The sequence below is a fragment of the Podarcis filfolensis genome, assembly GCF_964270895.1.
Source record: "Podarcis filfolensis genome assembly, chromosome: 10".
Lineage (NCBI taxonomy): Eukaryota > Metazoa > Chordata > Lepidosauria > Squamata > Lacertidae > Podarcis > Podarcis filfolensis.
The window spans coordinates 3,956,882-3,976,620 of NC_139612.1; the positions used below are offsets into that span (position 1 = coordinate 3,956,882).

Below are 19,739 nucleotides of genomic sequence, written 5' to 3' on the forward strand. Positions count from 1 at the left end.
TTTTTTGATTATGAGTAATTCAGAGAGCATTTAGGCCTCTTGCACCAGGGATGAGTGGCGGGCTTGAGATTGTGTACCAGAAACGCCACATCAGTGCAATGAAGATCGATAGCTACCCTTTGATGGTCCACTGAGCTCAGTCCCATGCAGTTAGACTTAACAGGTCTTTCCCAGCTCTGGTGCTTGAACTATGTTAACTAGCGATTTCAATAACTGAATTTGGAACTCTTCCATTGAGCTTTAGGCCATTATAATAGTCAAATGAGATACAATACTAAAATATATTGTGTCTGAGTGGGAACTTGGTAGGCAAACAGCAACATCTGTCAACATCTGTCAGTACTACTGAATAATCTCCTAACTCACTTGGAGAGTGGGGGAGAATGTGTGGCAGGAAAGAGGTGGGGAGAAGAGCAGCATTACTTTTGACTACACTGATTAAAATCAAAGTAGACCTGTACCTAGGTTTTGTCTCTCTAGGAACTCCCACGATGGCCAGGCCCTTGCTCCTGTAGCAAGAGATGGTGCTGTTCGAAAGGGTATGATAACAAAAAACAACAACCATGGAGCTGTAGACTTTTTAAAGCAAATATTTATTTTACTCTAGCAAATGGTAACCTGTGGTTTACATATATTAGCTGAGTGTCAAGAAATAGCAACGTCTTCCTCATAGCTTGAGGGCTGAGATGCTTGAGAACCTATTTTGCCTCCTGTCTGTAGTGTTGTTCTAGCAACTGTGGCAATGGACCCTAACTGTTGACACCTAAAGGGTCAAAAACACCACCAAGCATCATTAGTGTTTTACTTTCTGAGCAGCTGTCAGTCAGCAAGCAGAAACCTGGTCGATAAATAAATTACATAGTGTTACAAGCAATAGTGTGGAATGAAATGCCAATTAAATTACTATTTTAAACTCTCTGTGGTTTTTCAGGGCCTGAAATATTTAAAACCCTAGGGCTGTTGTGAGTTGTTTCTTCTGTACTCTAGGTTTCTGGCTTTTGTTTTTTTAAAAAAAGAAAATTCAATAATATTCAAGTCTGATGGACTTACTGCAGATCCTGCTTGGTTTGTCTCGTTTGCTCTTCCTGCCTTTACGCTAACAGAGATATCTCAAACTTTTAAGAAACCCAGAGGCAGCACTTTCCATCTGAACGACCTGGCCTTTTGACCTCTGCTTACTAAGGACGCCAAATGAATACTATATAACAATTGTTTGCTAGACTGAATCAGGAAAACAAGTTCAGTTGTAGTTGTCTAGAAGCAGGCCTAGCCTTGCCGTTATTTAAACCTAAACTCCTCTGGGTGTGGATGACTTCAAGCAATACTCCATTCAGAGTACCTCCACACTCAGAAATAAAACTTATGGTGAGGCCTTTTCTGTGGTGGCGCCCTCACTGCTCCATGTTCTTCCCAGGTATGTTTGCATAGCCAAGGCTCTGGTTTTGTTTAGGAAGTGGCTTTGCTTTTGTTGTTCTTAGTAAATGTTTCTAACTTTTTCTTAAGTGAGGGCCTTTATGGCTGATTAAAATATTATATGTTGCCCCGATTCTTATAGACAGACCATGTGTGTGTGTGTGTGTGTGTGTGTGTGTGTGTGTGTGCACCTTTCAGCCTGTCAAGAACTGCTCTTTCAGGCAAGTGTCCCTTAGACTTCTCCTGTACCTTCAGCTCTCCTCCTTCACTATAGTAATGATCTGATCGTGAAATGAATGTGCAGAAAGTGTTTGTTTGTTTGTTGCCTTTATACTCCTCTTTTCTGCCAAGTGCCTTTAGCAGTGGAGCTGGTGGCCTGAGCTTCTTCGCTTTTGCCTTCCCTCAGGGCACACAGGACTTAAGTAGGTCCAGGGAAGCTGGTGCGGGGGTGAGGAAGCTGCCCCAACCGTTATTTCAGGCTGTTGGCTCTGTGCTCCCTGACCTGGGGTAGGATGACAAATTTCTGCTCTCATTGAATTATCCTGAGAGCAAAGCAGCTCCTTTTCCTGAGCTTCTTTCTTCCCAAGTCCCTGTTTGGAAATTAATAAGTTGGCATTCATCCTTCCTATATATTGATTTGGAAGAGAAAGGCTGTCCCTGAATCAGGATCCTTCTCTTTAACTTTGAACCCTCTTATTAAGGCCCTCTCGTGCAGGCAGTCCTGTCTCATTATTTGAGAATTATGCTTTTAGGCAAAGCATTTCCATAGTGTAGCATATAGGAGATATATACTTTGTTTTCTAACACATTGATGTGCAGATATTGATGCTGCACAATATGCTTGACTGGTGTTCTCAACACCAGGGATGTTCTTGTCTGTTTGACATATGGCTGTCTGCATAATTTACATCCGTTGGCAGATGTAAGAGCCAGCCCTGCTGTGCCGCTGTTCAGTCTCCCTACGCTGCCCAAGAAAAGTTACAGCATTCTTTAGCTACCCAAAATTGCCTATCCTCTCTTACCCTGTTCACTGTGCCTCTCTGCCTCCTGTTTCATAACCCTTTTCCTTCTACTCTGTTTATTGTCACCTCCGACTCTGAGATTAAGAGTCTCATGCTTTACCAAATGAGCTATCCAGTTACACGTTTGTATACAATTTTTCCCAATGCACACGATAGTTCAAAACAAATTTCCTCAAACATAATGCAGTTTTGTGCACACTTTACCTAAGTATGTGCACTTCGGTACGCATTACTTGACTGGAGAGCTACACTGCAAAATCCAGTAAAGTGTGAATTTCAAAGGCTATCTGTGTTTTAGTTCTTGTGTTGCTTCAGAATGTGCAGACTGGGACGGTTTGCCTGTAAATGTCGCCTGAGCTTACTTTCTCCACCATCTCTGCTCTGAACTTGGAGTATGCCAAAGAAACGATGCTTGCAAGTTGCATCCACTTGGTAATGGAGAAGAAGTGATTTGTCAACACCCATCATTTGACTTTGTCCTAGGCCAAATCCACATGCACACAGAATCCTCTTGCTCCATTGACTTGCAGCCAGTCTGGGTTTAACTTCCCTCGTTCAAAAATTAATGAATAAGTCTTGCCCTGAAGACAGACTGACGCATAGAGCAGGGACTCCTGCCTTCACTGTTGTCTTCTGTTTTTCACACACACACCTACACCCCCTTAGCCACAGGCTCAGATCACACCAGGGAGCACACTGCTACGTTTTGTTGCAGGGCCCCAGTTGTTTTAAATAATAGCTAACCCTGCCCTGTGGCAAACTGCTAACTAGCTCTGGAAGGCCATAAATCCTGTGGGGCATAAGCTACACAGCCTGCCTTATATTTAAATAACAATATCCAGGCCCACCAGTGCCGGATTAATAGTGAGTATGCAGATTTTGTATGCGCATGGCCTCATTATTTTGTGCTTTATCTCTAGGTGGCTGTTATGTACTGAGTTGAATAGGATCCAAACTGCAGCAGTCTGATTGGTTCTAGAACAATAGGATTCAAAAGGCAGCAGTCTGGTTGGTCCTAGAACAATAGGATTCAGAATGCAGTAGTCTGATTGGTCCTAGAACAATGCAGCAGTATGATTGGTTGGCAGGAACCACCCAATCATACTACAGATAGAAGTGAATCCACAACCTGATTGGCTTACAGTAGAATTCCGGAATTAGCCAATCATGTGCAACCCATTGTGTAAATAATGTATATAAAGCAGATACCTTGAGGGGACTTTTATTCATTCCTCCTCACCACTATGAGCTGAATAAAGAGCATGAAATCACTTTGCGACTCTGAGTATATTTCACTGGCGACGAAGGTGGGATCCCGCTGAGCTGACTGCCACACACAGCACCGCAGCACCGCCACCTGCCGCACCGCTGCCTCGCACCGTGTATCCAGGCTTCAGCTCCGGGACACAAGGAACTCAGAATGGCAACCGACAGCAGCTTCTCGCCGTTCAACCCAGCATCTGGAGACTGGGAAGCGTACGCCTCCCGTTTCACCTTCCTCCTAGAAGCCAAAGGGGTCACCGATGAAGAAGACGCCAAGAAGAGGGCAATATTCTTCAGCGTCTGCGGAGAGGAGACGTTTGAAATCGCCCGGGCTCTCCTTGCACCTGAAGACGTTGCTACTGTTCCATACAAAACAATAATGGAACAGCTGAAGGGGCACTTTTCGCCACAGCCCTCAGTGGTGGCTCGTCGAAATGCCTTCTACGCAAAGCGGCAAGCCCCTGGGGAAACCATAACTGGGTTTGTGACCTCTCTCCGCCAAGCCGCCCGGTTCTGCAACTTCTCAGAGCTGGAGAACATGCTTCGTGACCGCCTCGTCGGTGGCCTAAAGGATGAGAAGCTGCAACGACGCCTCTACGCTAAGAAGAACCTAACGTTCCAGGTTGCTCTGGAGGAGGCCCTGGCAACGGAAGCTGCCGAGAGGTCGACGCAAGAGGCACGGCCGAGCCAGCCGTCCCAACCGAGGGTCCACCACGAAGACCTCACCGACGACTCTGGATCCAACAGGGAGGAGGTGCACCGAGTACAGCAGCACACTCAAGCAGCCCACATACCACAGCTGCCTCGACGAGAAGGAGGGAACTGCGCAAGCTGTGGAGAAAGTCACGAGAGGAGGACCTGCCGTTTCCGCAACGCAGAGTGCAGGCAGTGCAGAAAATCGGGACACATCGCCCGGGTGTGTCGGGCTCGGCCCACCCGACGCCAGGCATCAGATGACCAATCCAAGAGCCCCAGGTCCCGGGGCCCAACGCACCAAGGCAACTCGACGGAGCTCACGGACTTCCAGGTATACCAGTTGCCCCACCCCAACGTAGAGAAAATTTATGTAGAGGTACAGATAGAGGGGGCCCCATGCCGCATGGAGCTTGACACGGGTTCAACTCTATCCATAATCTCGGCAAGGACCTTAAGGAAACTGTGTCCTACTGGGGGTCCCAAACTCAGGCCGGCCCCATTCACCCTCCGGGACTTCCAGAAACGTAAGGTCCCCACAATGGGGGTGGGGACCTTCAGGGGCAATACCGAGGGCGGACGCGGCAACTGGACTTGCTTGTGGTCAAGGGCCCCTACATTAGCTTACTGGGATTGGCATGGTTTGGACCACTGGGGCTAGCCGTCACCGGGGTGAACCACACTACCTTACAAGTGGACGTGGATGCCATATGCAAGGAATTTCCAGGGGTTTTCGATGGGAAATTGGGACAGTATACGGGCCCCCCCATTGCTCTACAGCTTGACCCCGCTGTACGACCGGTCAGGCTCAAAGCCCGCCGGGTCCCGTTTGCCCTGAAACCCCGTATAGACGAGGAATTGGACCGACTCGTGGAGCAAGGAGTGCTGGAGCCGGTGCCTAATGCCCCCTGGGAAACCCCAATCGTCACACCCGTCAAGCCTAATGGTTCGGTCCGCATCTGCGCAGACTACAAATGTACCATAAACAAGGCCCTCACGGCCCATGCATACCCAGTGCCAGTGGTCAGCCATGTCCTTGCCACCCTGGCTGGGTCGAAAATTTTTGGCAAGCTGGACTTGGCCCAAGCATATCAACAACTGCCAGTAGATGAGGCCACAGCAGAGGCACAGACAATTGTGACTCACAGAGGAGCGTTCAGGGTAAAGCGGCTGCAATTCGGTGTCAGCGTGGCACCAGGCATATTCCAGAATCTAATGGACTCTCTCCTTAAAGGGATTCCTGGTGTCACCCCCTTCTTCGATGATGTGTTGATTGCCGGGCCCACACCAGAGGAGTTTGAGGACCGCCTCCGCACCGTTCTGCACCGTTTCCAGACGGCGGGTCTCAAGGTGAAGCGGGAAAAATGTCTACTAGGAGTGCCTCAGGTGGACTTTCTGGGATTTATGGTGGACGCAGAAGGGGTCCACCCGACTGGGGACAAGGTACGGGCCATTTGTGATGCCCCAGCGCCCAAGAACAAGACTGAACTTCAGGCCTTCTTGGGACTATTGAATTTTTACCATTCCTTCCTTCCCCACAAGGCGGCGGTAGCGGAGCCCCTACACAGACTCCTGGACAAGCGGGCCCCTTGGGTGTGGGGCCAGCGCCAGGAGGCCGCATTCCAGGCAGTCAAGGACTTGCTTGTCTCAAACTCGGTCTTGGCACACTTCGACGAGAGGCTGCCGGTGGTGCTAGCATGCGACGCCTCACCCTATGGCATTGGCGCTGTCCTGGGACACCAACTCCCGGATGGAAGAGAGGTACCGGTGGCATACTTTTCCCAGACACTCAACGCAACCGAGCGGAACTACTCGCAAATCGACAAGGAGGGTCTGGCAATCGTGAAGGGAGTAAAAAAATTCCATGATTTCTTGTACGGGCGGCCCTTCACCGTGGTGACTGACCACAAGCCGTTGCTTGGCTTGTTTGCCCCCGAAAAGCAGACCCCCCAAGTGCTGTCTCCTCGTGTCCTCAGGTGGTCAATTTTCCTTGCCAGCTACCAGTATGCACTGATTCACCGCCCTGGGAAGGCGATGGGCCATGCGGACGCCCTCAGCAGGCTACCACTACCGGAAACAGGCCCCGACCCAGCACCTGCACAAGAGGTTATGAGCCTGGAGCTGCTTCCCGACCGCCCCATTCAGGCACAAGAAGTTGCACACCATTCCAAGAAAGATAGGGTCATCTCCCGGGTCCTGGACTGGGTGTGGAGGGGATGGCCCAGCAGCAGCCCCGGGCCAGAATTCGCCGGCTACGCAACCCGCAAACATGAACTGTCGGCCCACAAGGGGTGCCTGTTATGGGGAAGCAGGGTCGTTGTTCCCCAGCCCCTCCGCAAAAGGGTCCTCACAGCCCTACACGAGACACACCCAGGGGTAGTAAGAATGAAGGCCCTTGCCAGGAGTTATGTGTGGTGGCCGGGGATCGACGGAGAGATAGAGGCCTGGGTCAAACACTGCCAGGCCTGCCAAGAATCCCGCCCAGATCCCCCAAGGGCCCCAGTCCAGTCCTGGGAGTCCGCCCGAGCACCATGGTCACGCCTGCATGTGGACTTCGCTGGCCCCTTTCAGGGGAAAACATTCTTCATAGTGGTGGACTCCTACACCAAATGGCTGGAAGTCGCACTGGTACCGTCCACTTCTACATCCGCAGCCATCCGGGTACTACGCAAGCTGTTTGCAACCCACGGGCTCCCTGACACTCTCGTCTCAGACAACGGGACTGCATTTACGTCAGGAGAATTCCAAACCTTCACAGCGCAGAACGCCATCCGCCACATCCGTTCGGCGCCATTCCACCCTGCCACCAATGGCCAAGCAGAACGCATGGTGCGGACCACCAAGGACACCCTTCGCCGCATGACGCAAGGGGATTGGGAGTACCGCCTTGCCACATTCCTTCTAGCACAGCACAGCACCCCCAGCTCAACGACTGGCCGGAGCCCCGCTGAACTACTAATGGGTCGGCGCCTTGCAATCAGATTGGACCGCCTTCACCCCGATAGAGCTCAGGATGAGGTAGTGGTGGGGGAAGGCAGGAACCCCCGGACCTTCAAGGCCCAGGACCCAGTGTACGCAAAGAATTTTGGGGCAGGCCCTGCATGGGTACCCGCCACAGTCACCAGGGTCACTGGCCCCGTGTCGTACGAGGTGCTAACAGATGGGGGGCAATGCTGGCGCCGCCACTGCGACCAGATACGGCGACGATTCCCGGGAGAAAACCAGGAGGAGGAGGACAGGTCAGAGGAGTCCCAAGGGAACAGTGGGGCAGTGAGGCCTATAGAGCAGCAGGGGCAAGCAGGAGAGGCAGAATCAGTAAATACAGAGAGGACCCGTGAGGCCGAAAGGACACCGGAACCAGAACCACGACTGAGCGAGCCGGTTGCGCCAGACCATACAGCCCCATCACAGCCAGCATCCTTGGAACACGAGCCAGAACCTGAACCCCGGACCAGGGAACACCCCAGGCCGCAACGCACACGTAGGCCGCCGGCGTACCTTGAGGACTATGAATGCAACCTCCCGGGCAGGACTTGAACTTAGAGGGGAGGGGTGTTATGTACTGAGTTGAATAGGATCCAAACTGCAGCAGTCTGATTGGTTCTAGAACAATAGGATTCAAAAGGCAGCAGTCTGGTTGGTCCTAGAACAATAGGATTCAGAATGCAGTAGTCTGATTGGTCCTAGAACAATGCAGCAGTATGATTGGTTGGCAGGAACCACCCAATCATACTACAGATAGAAGTGAATCCACAACCTGATTGGCTTACAGTAGAATTCCGGAATTAGCCAATCATGTGCAACCCATTGTGTAAATAATGTATATAAAGCAGATACCTTGAGGGGACTTTTATTCATTCCTCCTCACCACTATGAGCTGAATAAAGAGCATGAAATCACTTTGCGACTCTGAGTATATTTCAGTGGCCATTTTTAAAGGCTTTCCTTAATGTTCATCTGTCTCAACACGAGAAAGACTCAAACCTACTGTTTTTGTTATTTGTTGTTGTCCTTCTAAAAAAATCTACTGCAGGCTGCATCATTCTAGATTGTGATGTAGAAATTATAGAACCGTGTTGTGTCAGGATTTATTTATTTTTTTTGGTGGGTGTCTCATACTGTCCTATAACAAGTGCATTATTTAGACTCCTGCTTCACGTTGATGTCATTCTCAACTGCTGTACCCACTGTGCTGCTTAGGGCAGTGATAGCCTGAACATTCAGGAACATACTATTGAATTCCTAATATAGCTTTATCACCCTTTTTGTGCCTGCCTTATGCAGCTGGCAAAGAGTGGGGAGTGATCCCACATAGTCCCCTTATTTCTACTTATTCCTTTCTGTGAAAGGTGCAATATCCTGAAAGGCTTGGGGCAGATTTTTAAAATACCTGTGGCTTGCCTGATTTACTTCCAGGGGGCCATGTCATGTTCACTGTCTACCTTGTTGCTCCTTTTTGTTTACCATTTAGCTTAACTTCACCCCCCTCCCTACCCACCCCCCTCCACACACACCCTGAACAGCTATTGTCGGCTGAGAGCTTCCAGCATCCCATTTGCTCTTATTCATTAAGGCTTAATTGGGAACAGTCAACCACATCTCCTGGCAAGGGCTACATCCCCTAATTGACACAAGTGATTTATTAGAAAAGAGAATTCCCTTCAGAAAGCCCCTGCGCTGGAAAGCAGCCGTGACTGATAGAGCAGTGCTGTTTGCGCAGATGTTAATCGTTTGCTAATAGTAAGAGTGATGGCCGCATTGCTCCTTGTTTTTTGTTTTTACTGCAGCACAACGTCTGTGTCTTTGCATGTGGGAAAGCAAATCAGAGAGCTAACAATGTGCCAAACATGAGCTGGAACCTATCATTTTAGAAGCGCCACTATCAAGGCCTGATCCCAGCAACATGGCTCATCAAATTGTCCACTTAGTATCTCACACGTCAGGGAGAGCACATCAGGCCACATCAGGAACTCTAACACCCCTGGTTATTCTGAGAGTTTTTGAAAATAGTATCCATAGCTTAAAAGGCACTTTGGGGCAATTTAAACCTGAATATATTGTAGGCTTTTCCTTTATCCTTTAAAAACCCTTTTCTCTCTCATCATTGAAGCCTGAAATGAGTTCTTTGCATCCTGCCTACCACTATCATCACCACTGAGGGATGAAATGGGCAGTGGCAACATGACTCATTTTAGTTTCAAAGTGTTAGAAAGAGAACTTCCATGGCAGATGACCATCAGAAGAACTAGTATGTATCTTTAAGAGTTGGTGCCTGAGTTTACTTTTCATCGTCATCTCTCCTCATCCCCTTTTCCTTTTGTGTCATTTTGTTTAGACTGTAAGCCTGCAAGCAGGATTTTTTTATTGGTTGTCCATGAGCTGTTCTGTGAGAGTTTACTGCTGAAGAACAAGGTGTCAATACTTTAAATAAATAAGAAGGTCCTTGGAGGCTCAGACCATGGATGAGTGTAGACCAACAACCTGTTTGCAAAAGTCACCTGTCAGATGTTTCCAGAAGTTCCAGAATTGGCTCATGAAATCTTAAACTAGTTATGCAATCAGGAAATCCAGCAGCTTAAAAGAATGAGAGAGTATTTATTTGTTTATTAAATTTATATACCACCCATTCAACAAAGTTCTCTTGACAATTTAAATAAAATAAAAAATACAATTTACAGTAAAACCCTTCAAGCAAAACAAAAAACAACCCCAGAAAGCAGAAATCTCAGCAACTAAAAATGGCATAAAGCACCAAGTTCTCACTGAGTGCAAACCCTGAAACATCCATAGATTGTAAATGAAAGGTCTTGGAGAATAGGAAGAGCTTCAGCAAATGGCCATAAAGAAGGTGCCAGGTGAGCCTCTCTCAGCAGTGCATTATAGGGACACCACCACTGAAAAGACCCTCTCACTTCATTTGGTAGAGAAACCTGGAGTGCAATTGAAGGGCTGATGTTTTCCTTGGTCAGTGTGCCAGATCTCATAGTTTCCTTCGCTATATTAGAATAAAATGTGTTTATACTGGAAACATAACCTGCACCAATGAGCTACCCTCCTATCTTTCAAACTACTTACTAAAACATCAGGTAGCAATATAGTGAGCTTCCTTTTTCCTGGCTGAAATTTCAGCTTGCATTTTCCCATAATGCATTTGGGATGCCAGCATGAATCAATGTCACCCCCCTCAAAGAGAAGCAGATGAACTGGCACTGAGTGAATGATTGACACTGGCCACTTGCAAAGCTAGGCTTTACAATATCATTCACTGAGAAATGAGCATCTTCCGCGCCCATCAAACATGTCACCGAGTGGCGTATACGGTCGTTCCACTTACAGTGAAGCTTGATTTCTAATCAGTGGTTGGTAAATCGGCTGTTACCGGTGAAATTATAAATGATATCAAGGTATGAAGGAGCAGGTGTTTACATCCTTAGCTGTATTTGAATTGCAATGCACGATGACAAAACCGACCATCGTGTCCTAATCCCATTATTCAAATCTATGCAAGTTTTTTTTTCATTCAAACCTACCATGAATATGTATCTTTGCCCAAGAACTGTCTCTTCTTCTCCTGAGCAAAAAACAAAATAAAAAAACCTTAATTTTCAGTCTTAAGGATAATACAAAGAATCCTTCCTTGAAGGCAAGCCTGTATTAGTTTGGTCCCAGAAGCATTCCCTTTGAAGGCTGTGTTTATGCCATGCTAAAAATCAACATTCAACCCTGAAGCTAGTGATTCATCATTTTAATAGAATACATCTTCCCTTTGAGAGCACTCTCATTTATATCAAAAAAACTTGAGTGGAAGTGGCAAGAAGCAGTACACTGTAATTGTTTCTCTGGTAAATTAATTTAACTGAAATTGTGTTTCATTGTGGTGATTTCAGTGAAAGTGGTTTTAGAAGAAATGGGCTCTTTCATTCTCTTTCTTCCCTGTACTAGAACGGAAGGTCCATGGACCCTTTGCTCAGTCCTAGGCTATGGTCCCAAACCTTTTAACTGCCTGCTAGCAGTGACACAGGTAGCAGCACCCTTTGTACTCTCTAGTCCATCATCTTTGTAGACTGCCAATATTTTAAACTCTGCTGCAAGAGCATTGCTCTTAGCTCATGCTAAATGCATTTCGGACAAGGGCCACACGCCATTGCTACTGCATGGCTCTTAAACTCTAGGCAAGTCCTAGCTTTGTCAGCTTTGGCAAGGTTAAGTGGCACATAAATACAATTAAGACAGAATAGCAAGAATCTCCGCCCATGTGTATCAAAAGAACAAGGACATAGAAGAACAGATGCCAGCCATAGTAACAGAAGCTCCAGTCTTGAGCCCTGGGTCACGGTGAGCGTTTGGGAGCATTTTCACACACAAGGTTTACATAACCACTGAGCCTTTCTCGTGCTACTTATGTCATGAATTCTAGCTAAAATAGGTTCTACGTCAGCATTACAAACTGAAACAAATTTGCCTGCTGCATACAAAGCAAATACTGCAAGAACTAGTTCTTGGTAGCTACCTGTCGGATCTGCAATTTCAGTTCCCTGGAAATTGGCCAATCTAGACATCTTCCAGCAAGACCCATTTATAAAAATTGGCTCCTGATAGTCATCATGGGTAGATAGTGTGATAAGGCAAGATGGGTGGAATGAGTCTGGAAGAGACACAAAGGCAGCTTAACTCCTGTAGATGTTTACTCAGAAGTAAATACTGCTGAATTCAATGACAGTCGGCAGGTAATTTGTGTAGCATTGAAGCATTAATTTACTTCTGAGATCTCTAACATTCCATTCTCTTCAGTTAGTTCTTTGGCTTTAAACCTTTCTTACTGTACTGCTATATCTCATTATATCTTCTACTGTCATAAATAAATCTGCAGACAAGGTATCAGTCACATCTCTAGCCAATACACTAGTCTTGATTATGCATTTCTTTTACTGATGTTATTCAAGGCCACTCAGGCAGTAATTCTGTATCCACATGAAGTCCTCCCAACTCAGTAGTGAATATTAAGTAACCTGCAGTTTAAATGTAGAAATATTTTTTGCCCGTGCAGCTATGAAAGGTCAGTTCTGCTATTATGCCTTCCACTTGCCCCTCTGTTATTGAGAGTTATAATCCTGGAGTTTCTGCTAATTTTAGGATTTTGTAAAATGTAAAAAGGCATTTAGTTTTATGGGGACTGTTTTATTCTGAGTAGTGTCAGTTTTCATTATTCTTTTTAAAATGCGTCTCTTTCAGCAAGTTATGCTTGCTATCTATTGTTAACTTTTCATGGACTCTTACAAAATACTTTACAGAGCTGCCCTTTCGGCTGGAGAGTTGAACCATTCCTTTCATGCTTCGGCTCTGAGTGTGTACCCTGATAACTCACTAGGATTGTCTTCAGCTTTAAAGTATTTCTCCCTTTTGCCATTTTACACACTCCTAACATCTTGCTTTATATCTGAGTTTTAACAGAATCAATACTTTGTGTTATTTTTGCGATCTGCAGTTTTATTAAAGTAGAAACTGACAAGTAGTCATTCAGAAGTTAATTAGGACCTGCATCTCATCTGATATCATCACTTTTATCCCACTTCACTGTCACCAGAACCCAAAGCATTGAATATTTTGATTTCTTTTTGTTTATAATGGGAAATTATGCAGGGGAGATCATAAAAGATATAACAAATCCTATCTATGACTTAATGTTTGATAAATGTTTACATATTTTGTTGGAAGCCACTCAGAATGCCTGGGGCACTCCAGTCAGATGAATGGGGTATAATGCCATTATAATGCCAAATTAGAGTTAAATTTTCAGAGGAGCCTTTCAGTATTCTCTAGGCACCTTATAGAAAGCAATGTAGGTCATGCAAAATCAGGTGCCTCTGAAAGTTCTGAGTTTTCTTCATTCAGCACTATTACTCTGACTTTCCCCTTAAGATTTCATTACACTTCAGTTTGTGAAAGTTTAGCTCTAGCGTAAATTCAAAAGAAACAGGGTTATTTTAAATCTGTATCTTGTTCCAGAATGAGCGGAATTCTGATAAGTGATCTGTCGATAGTATTTACACATGTGATGAATTTGCCCTGTTGTCTAAATAGTTAGGACTCCACTCCATAAAATAATTAAAAGCACAGTGAGATCAGTTAAAATCTCAGCTTTTTACCATTTCCTCTGCTTCTGTAATTTAGGGCTGACTGTGAAACCTTATAGAGATAGAACAACACCATCCAATTACTAGAAGGAGGTTTGCAGGTTTGCAGAAACAAAATACCCAAAGTGGGGGAACCCCCTAAATAGCCTACTGGCCATGAAATAGTGACTGACTATGGGGGGGGGGATAGAAAACCTGATTGAGGGGCATGTAATGGTGAATCACAAAACAAGGTGCAGTGAGCTGGCTGAATAGAAGTACTCCACAGCAGCAACAACTTGGTACGAACGCAATTTGTTAGGCCAGTACTATTGAAGTGGCTTCGCATATCATTTTAACAAATTAATCCAGATATATTTCTTAATGCCTCTATAATGATTTATGTGTATACAAATACTACTGTCGGGAGATGTGTATTGTTACAAAAGTTGGGTGCCATCCCCACTCTCTGCAAGATTCCAGGGGGTTCCAGGCATTCACCCAGCATCTGTGCTCCTTTGGAGAATTGAGACACGGCAGAGACTGTTGTAGCTTTAAGAAATATGACTTATTCACCTATTTACACCTTCAGTCTGCAAGGAGGGAGTCCAGATCTTAAAGCTCGATCACTTCAAGAGAGGGGTTTGTCTCCCACAGCAGTGCAGTCCTACAGGCAGCCTGCCCAAGATGGACCCCAGTTTTTTCTTTCCCCTTCTTCTTCCCAGCACACCTTGCTCTCTATTCCTGTCACTTCGAACCCACATCCTGACACCATGGCAACCTCTGTCTGCCCAGGCTCTCAGATGGGCCCCCGACCCCTTTTGTCATGTTACTACCTCTATTCCAGGTGAGGCCCTGGCTTGGAAAGGAATCTTAGCCTGTACTTTTCCACTGACCTCCAATCAAAATCCTTCCATTAATTAATTCTTGGGGGGGGTATCTATTTATCTATCTATCTATCTATCTATCTATCTATCTATCTATCTATCATCTATCTATCTATCTATCATCTATCATCTATCTCTATCATCTTGCAATAAGAATGAGAAAGGGAGGGGAGGGAGGGTTATTTGGCTTTGTCCTCTAATGTTTGTTATACATTTTTTAAATTTTAAAAAACTGTTTTTAAAGGTTTATTTAAATCAGATTGTACAAATGCCTTCCTGTATTTTCAGTGCAGATGGTTTCAAAGAAAGAAGGAAAACCAGGGCTTCATGCTTACATAGAGCTCTTTAGCCCAGGCTCATCCGTTCAATTTTGGCACAGCCCTTGCCTCCAGCGCAGACTATTTGACCCCTGGAGTTAGCCTGCCCATTTGCTTACAAAATCAGAACTCCTTCTGTAGGTTAGCCTTTAAGATGTACACTGACATCCTTCTGGTTAACTGAACTGAGGGTCATAGTTCTTTAAGATAATGCCCCAAAATGCGAACTGAAAAGAAATGGATGCTATCTGCTACCCAAGGCAGGGACAAATTGGTCAGGAGATTTATTTCAGAAAAGAGAGAGAGATTTTGCTGACTGTCAGTGGTAGGTAACAATGTAATTCAATAAGCGAAGGCCAAGTTTGAATAGATGGAAAATTAATCTTCAGGCCCTGTCTCCTGTGGGATTTTCCTGTGCCATTATTGATTGCATTTCAGCTCCTACCTCAGGAGAGAAATTGGTTGGAGATAGGTTTTAATTGTATTCAGAGCTGCCTTGGATTACTTTCATTTACAATATATGAGCTTCATTGTTTTGGGTGTGTTGCTTTTAAAAAAATGAAAAGATTTGTGGAGATATGGAAAATGTAGCAAATACAGTTTAGGTTTTTGGTAAGAATAATAATTTTAGAGCCATTATTGTGTGACGGGTATATTATTGTAAGCATTCTCTTGAGGTTTCCTGAAGTCAAAATAATTATTACACCATTTGAGCAATATTTTTACTGTGTGATTTTTATTAATCACATGGTAAAGGTAGAGGCTTATTTCATTTATTGGATGAGAAATTACTTTATCAAACAACACCAAGCCAGGGTGTACTTCATTTAGTTGAGTTGTGCTTATTGTTTTCTGTTACCATTTTTATTGGTTATATTGTTGCACAAAATAATTTGTTTGTTTGAGAAGTGGATGAAGCAAACTCCATTATATCTCACAAATATATACCATTGATTATCCTAGCTATAGTTTTAATACACTTAAATATACCTTATTTACAGGTGAAGGAAAGCAACAGGAAAACTATAGGAACTGAAGAAGTACTTGGAAATACTTTTCACTGCCTGTGTTCCAGAGCTCTGTGTGCACATGTGTGTGTGTGTGCGCGCGCGTGCACGCGCTGATGTGCTGAAGTATCATTAGTTCAGACCTTCCAAGTGTCCCTATTTTCCAGGGACAGTCCCGGATTTACAGAAGCCATTCCGGTTTCTGATTTGATCCTGGAATGTCCCTCTTTTTCTTAGGATGTCCCTATTTCATACGATAAATTTTGGAGGATATGTTAGTGTATAGTGCTTTCCTTCACCATAGTTGACAATGACAAAAACCACTCCCATGTGCAGTTGAGCAGCATTGTGCCACTCTAGAAGCATACACTAAAATGATATTGGAGATGTCAGCTGTCTGAAACATTTGTCAAAAGCACAACCCAGGTTTGCATGCCAATGAAAATCTTTCTGATATTCTGCATCTTAGCAGAATATCAAATTTGTTTACATGCCGCACATTTCAGACAGTGCGATCTGGGTAGGAAGGTAAAGCCCAGCCACAGAAAGAATGGTCCCATGAATTGTTTTGTGTGTCTTATGAAAGAACAGGGGTGGATACAATGGAGATGTGGATTTATTATGACAGTGGGTTGTTTAACATAGTATTAAGTATATACATTCAGTGGGTGAAATGGCCCTAAAGCAGGGGTGGGGGTCCTGTGGCCCTCCAGCTGTTTTTGGACTACAAATCCCATCATGTGGCTGGAGCTGATGGGAATCAGAGTCCAACAAAAATCTAAATGGACCATACCCCATACCTGCTCCAAAATGTGGTCAAGATTAAGCAACCACATATGGTAGGCCACATGCTAAGAAATGTTCCTTAGTTGCTATTTTATAAAAGACAAAGAAGGGCATGTTACGGCTGGTAAATGGCTGCTTTCCTTCTGGATGCTACACAAAGGGAAATATAAGTTGATAGTTTTAAGTATTGCCCTTTGCATAGCTTAATGGGAGCATAGGTAGTGTTACTGTTGGTATTTATTTTGGGGAAACAAATGAGTGTACAAGGATATTTATCAAAGGGATGCATGTGTGACACATCATCTCACTTCAACAGTGGGAGTATCTCTCACATAATCCTCTCCAGCAAACTTGCAGGAAAACTCTGTGAGCTTCAGCTCCTCTCATGTTCCTGTCTAGCAAAACATGAATTGTTGGTTTGACTGCACTTTCAATATCCTATAGGATGCACCATTGCAGCAGCAGGAGACTTTGCCTCAACCTACACATTTATTTTAATGTCTGAAAAGAAGGCATCACAGACCCTCAAAGTGTCCCTATTTTCCAGGGACGTCCCTGACTGAGAGAAGCCGTCCCAGTTTTTTATTTAATCCCAGAATGTCCCACTTTTCCTTGTTGTTTGTTGTTGTTTAGTCATTTAGTCGTGTCCGACTCTTTGTGACCCCATGGACCATAGCATGCCAGGCACTCCTGTCTTTCACTGCCTCCCGCAGTTTGGTCAGACTCATGTTTGTAGCTTCAAGAACACTGTCCAACCATCTCATCCTCTGTCGTCCCCTTCTCCTTGTGCCCTCAATCTTTCCTAACATCAGAGTCTTTTCCAGGGAGTCTTCTCTTCTCATGAGGTGGCCAAAGTATTGGAGCCTCAGCTTCACAATCTGTCCTTCCAGTGAGCACTCAGGGCTAATTTCCTTAAGAATGGATGCGTTTGATCTTCTTGCAGTCCATGGGACTCTCAAGAGTCTCCTCCAGCACCATAATTCAAAAGCATCAATTCTTCGGCAATCAGCCTTCTTGATGGTCCAGCTCTCACTTCCATACATCACTACTGGGAAAACCATGGGTTTAACTATACGGACCTTTGTTGGCAAGGTGATGTCTCTGCTTTTTAAGATGCTGTCTAGGTTTGCCATCGCCTTTCTCCCAAGGAGCAGGCGTCTTTTAATTTCGTGACTGCTGTCACCATCTGCAGTGATCATGGAGCCCAAGAAAGTAAAATCTCTCACTGCCTCCATTTCTTCCCCTTCTATTTGCCAGGAGGTGATGGGCCCAGTGGCCATGATCTTCGTTTTTTTGATGTTGAGCTTCAGACCATATTTTGCGCTCTTCTCTTTCACCCTCATTAAAAGGTTCTTTAATTCCTCCTCACTTTCTGCCATCAAGGTTGTGTCATCAGCATATCTGAGGTTGTTGATATTTCTTCCGGCGATCTTAATTCCGGCTTGGGATTCATCCAGCCCAGCCTTTCGCATGATGAATTCTGCATATAAGTTAAATAAGCAGGGAGACAATATACAGCCTTGCCGTACTCCTTTCCCAATTTTGAACCAGTCAGTTGTTCCATATCCAGTTCTAACTGTAGCTTCTTGTCCCACATAGAGATTTCTCAGGAGACAGATGAGGTGATCAGACACTCCCATTTCTTTAAGAACTTGCCATAGTTTGCTGTGGTCAACACAGTCAAAGGCTTTTGCATAGTCAATGAAGCAGAAGTAGATGTATTTCTGGAACTCTCTAGCTTTCTCCATAATCCAGCGCATGTTTGCAATTTGGTCTCTGGTTCCTCTGCCCCTTCGAAATCCAGCTTGCACTTCTGGGAGTTCTTGGTCCACATACTGCTTAAGCCTGCCTTGAAGAATTTTAAGCATAACCTTGCAATCATTTCCACTTTTGCTTAGGATGTCCCTATTTTTATTGGAGAAATGTTGGAGGGTATGGAGTTATCTGACCCCCCAAGCCATCTGAAGGCAATCTTGTGTAGGGAAGGTTTTCTTTAAAAAATGTTTAATGTTTTATTATGCTTTTATATATGTTGGAAGCTGCCTAGAGTGGCCGGGGCAACCCAGTAAGATGTGTGAGGTATAAATAGTAAAATTATCACTATGGAATGGGAGGTCCCTAATTTCATCAGAGAAATGCTGGAGGGTATGGCATCATCTATCCTGAACAAAGTTCAGTGACTAAGGTGGTGGAGTCCTGAAATTTTAGAAAGCCTGTACCCCTTCTCAGACACCTTTTTTCAGGTGTGTGTGGGGGGAGATACAATTCTTTAATGCTCTTCCACAGAGGCAGTCTCACTCATTCAGTCTGCAGCACTTCTCCCCATTCTGCCAGTTCTCAATTTGTAGCAGCATTGTGAGCAGAGAACAGTGATGGATGGGTTGCTCTTCAGCCTTGTTGGTTTCTTTCTGTAGTATATGTGCAGAACAAATATGCACGGTTCTACGCATGCAACAGTATGAAGTCAGCTGGTTTGGAGTAGGGTTGCATAATTTATTTATTTATTTATGTACCCCACTCTTTGGCCTCCAAAAAAGGCTCCTGGAATGTCTTACATGAAATCAAAACAAGGCACTCCCTACCCACAGGCTTACATTCAGATAAATAAATAAACAAGTACACAACACACAAGGAAAGAGGGGCTAGGAGGGAAGAGGAAAGTAAAACTCAAAACTCAGGCACAAATTTCTAGGCAGTCGTCCCTATTATTGACCAACCGGCATAGTTCAGAGGCAGGATGTTCCTGATGGAGCTGGACTGCCAGCAAAGCAGATACAATGAGCCCTGTTTCCTGTCTCTCCCACTGAGGCAACCTGATAAAATGGCTGCCTCCCAGGGACAGTTGAGGGGAGAGGATGCATGATGGAGCTGGCCTGTCGCAGCAGTGAACCCTGCCTCTCTGCTCTCTCAGTGCTGGAATAGACTATACCACTTTGCAGGTTCAGCTGGCGGATCACATTTTGAATGCTTACATTTAAAAATGGTATGCTCATAGAAATCTAGTATAGGTGGCTACCTTTCAACTTGCAAGGATCTTTTTATGCAGGAAAACATTCAAAAATTGTATCCCTCACTGAAGTGACACATTGAACGGGGTTAGACTAGCTGAGCCCCATGGTCCCTTCCAACCCTAGAGTTCCACAGGTCTATGATCCTAACTGATGCTAATGAGATGCTTGTGGAGGCCAGCCCTTGGACCCCTCCATGTATTTGTGTGAATAATGTTTGCCGTATGCTT

General features: G+C 45.1%; 1 protein-coding gene and 1 long non-coding RNA gene across 6 annotated transcripts in view; one reads left to right on the forward strand and one right to left on the reverse strand.

Annotated features, from left to right (window-relative positions):
- Positions 1-19,739, forward strand: part of CACNA2D1 (calcium voltage-gated channel auxiliary subunit alpha2delta 1) — a 373,123-nt gene that overhangs the window by 201,335 nt on the left and 152,049 nt on the right. The window lies entirely within an intron of this gene.
- LOC310744288 lies at positions 616-19,318 on the reverse strand. Its single transcript, XR_014539497.1, has 5 exons — positions 19,219-19,318; positions 11,902-12,036; positions 10,922-10,962; positions 9,890-9,965; positions 616-763 (listed from the first exon to the last, which is right to left on the reverse strand). It is a non-coding gene; the product is annotated as an uncharacterized lncRNA (long non-coding RNA).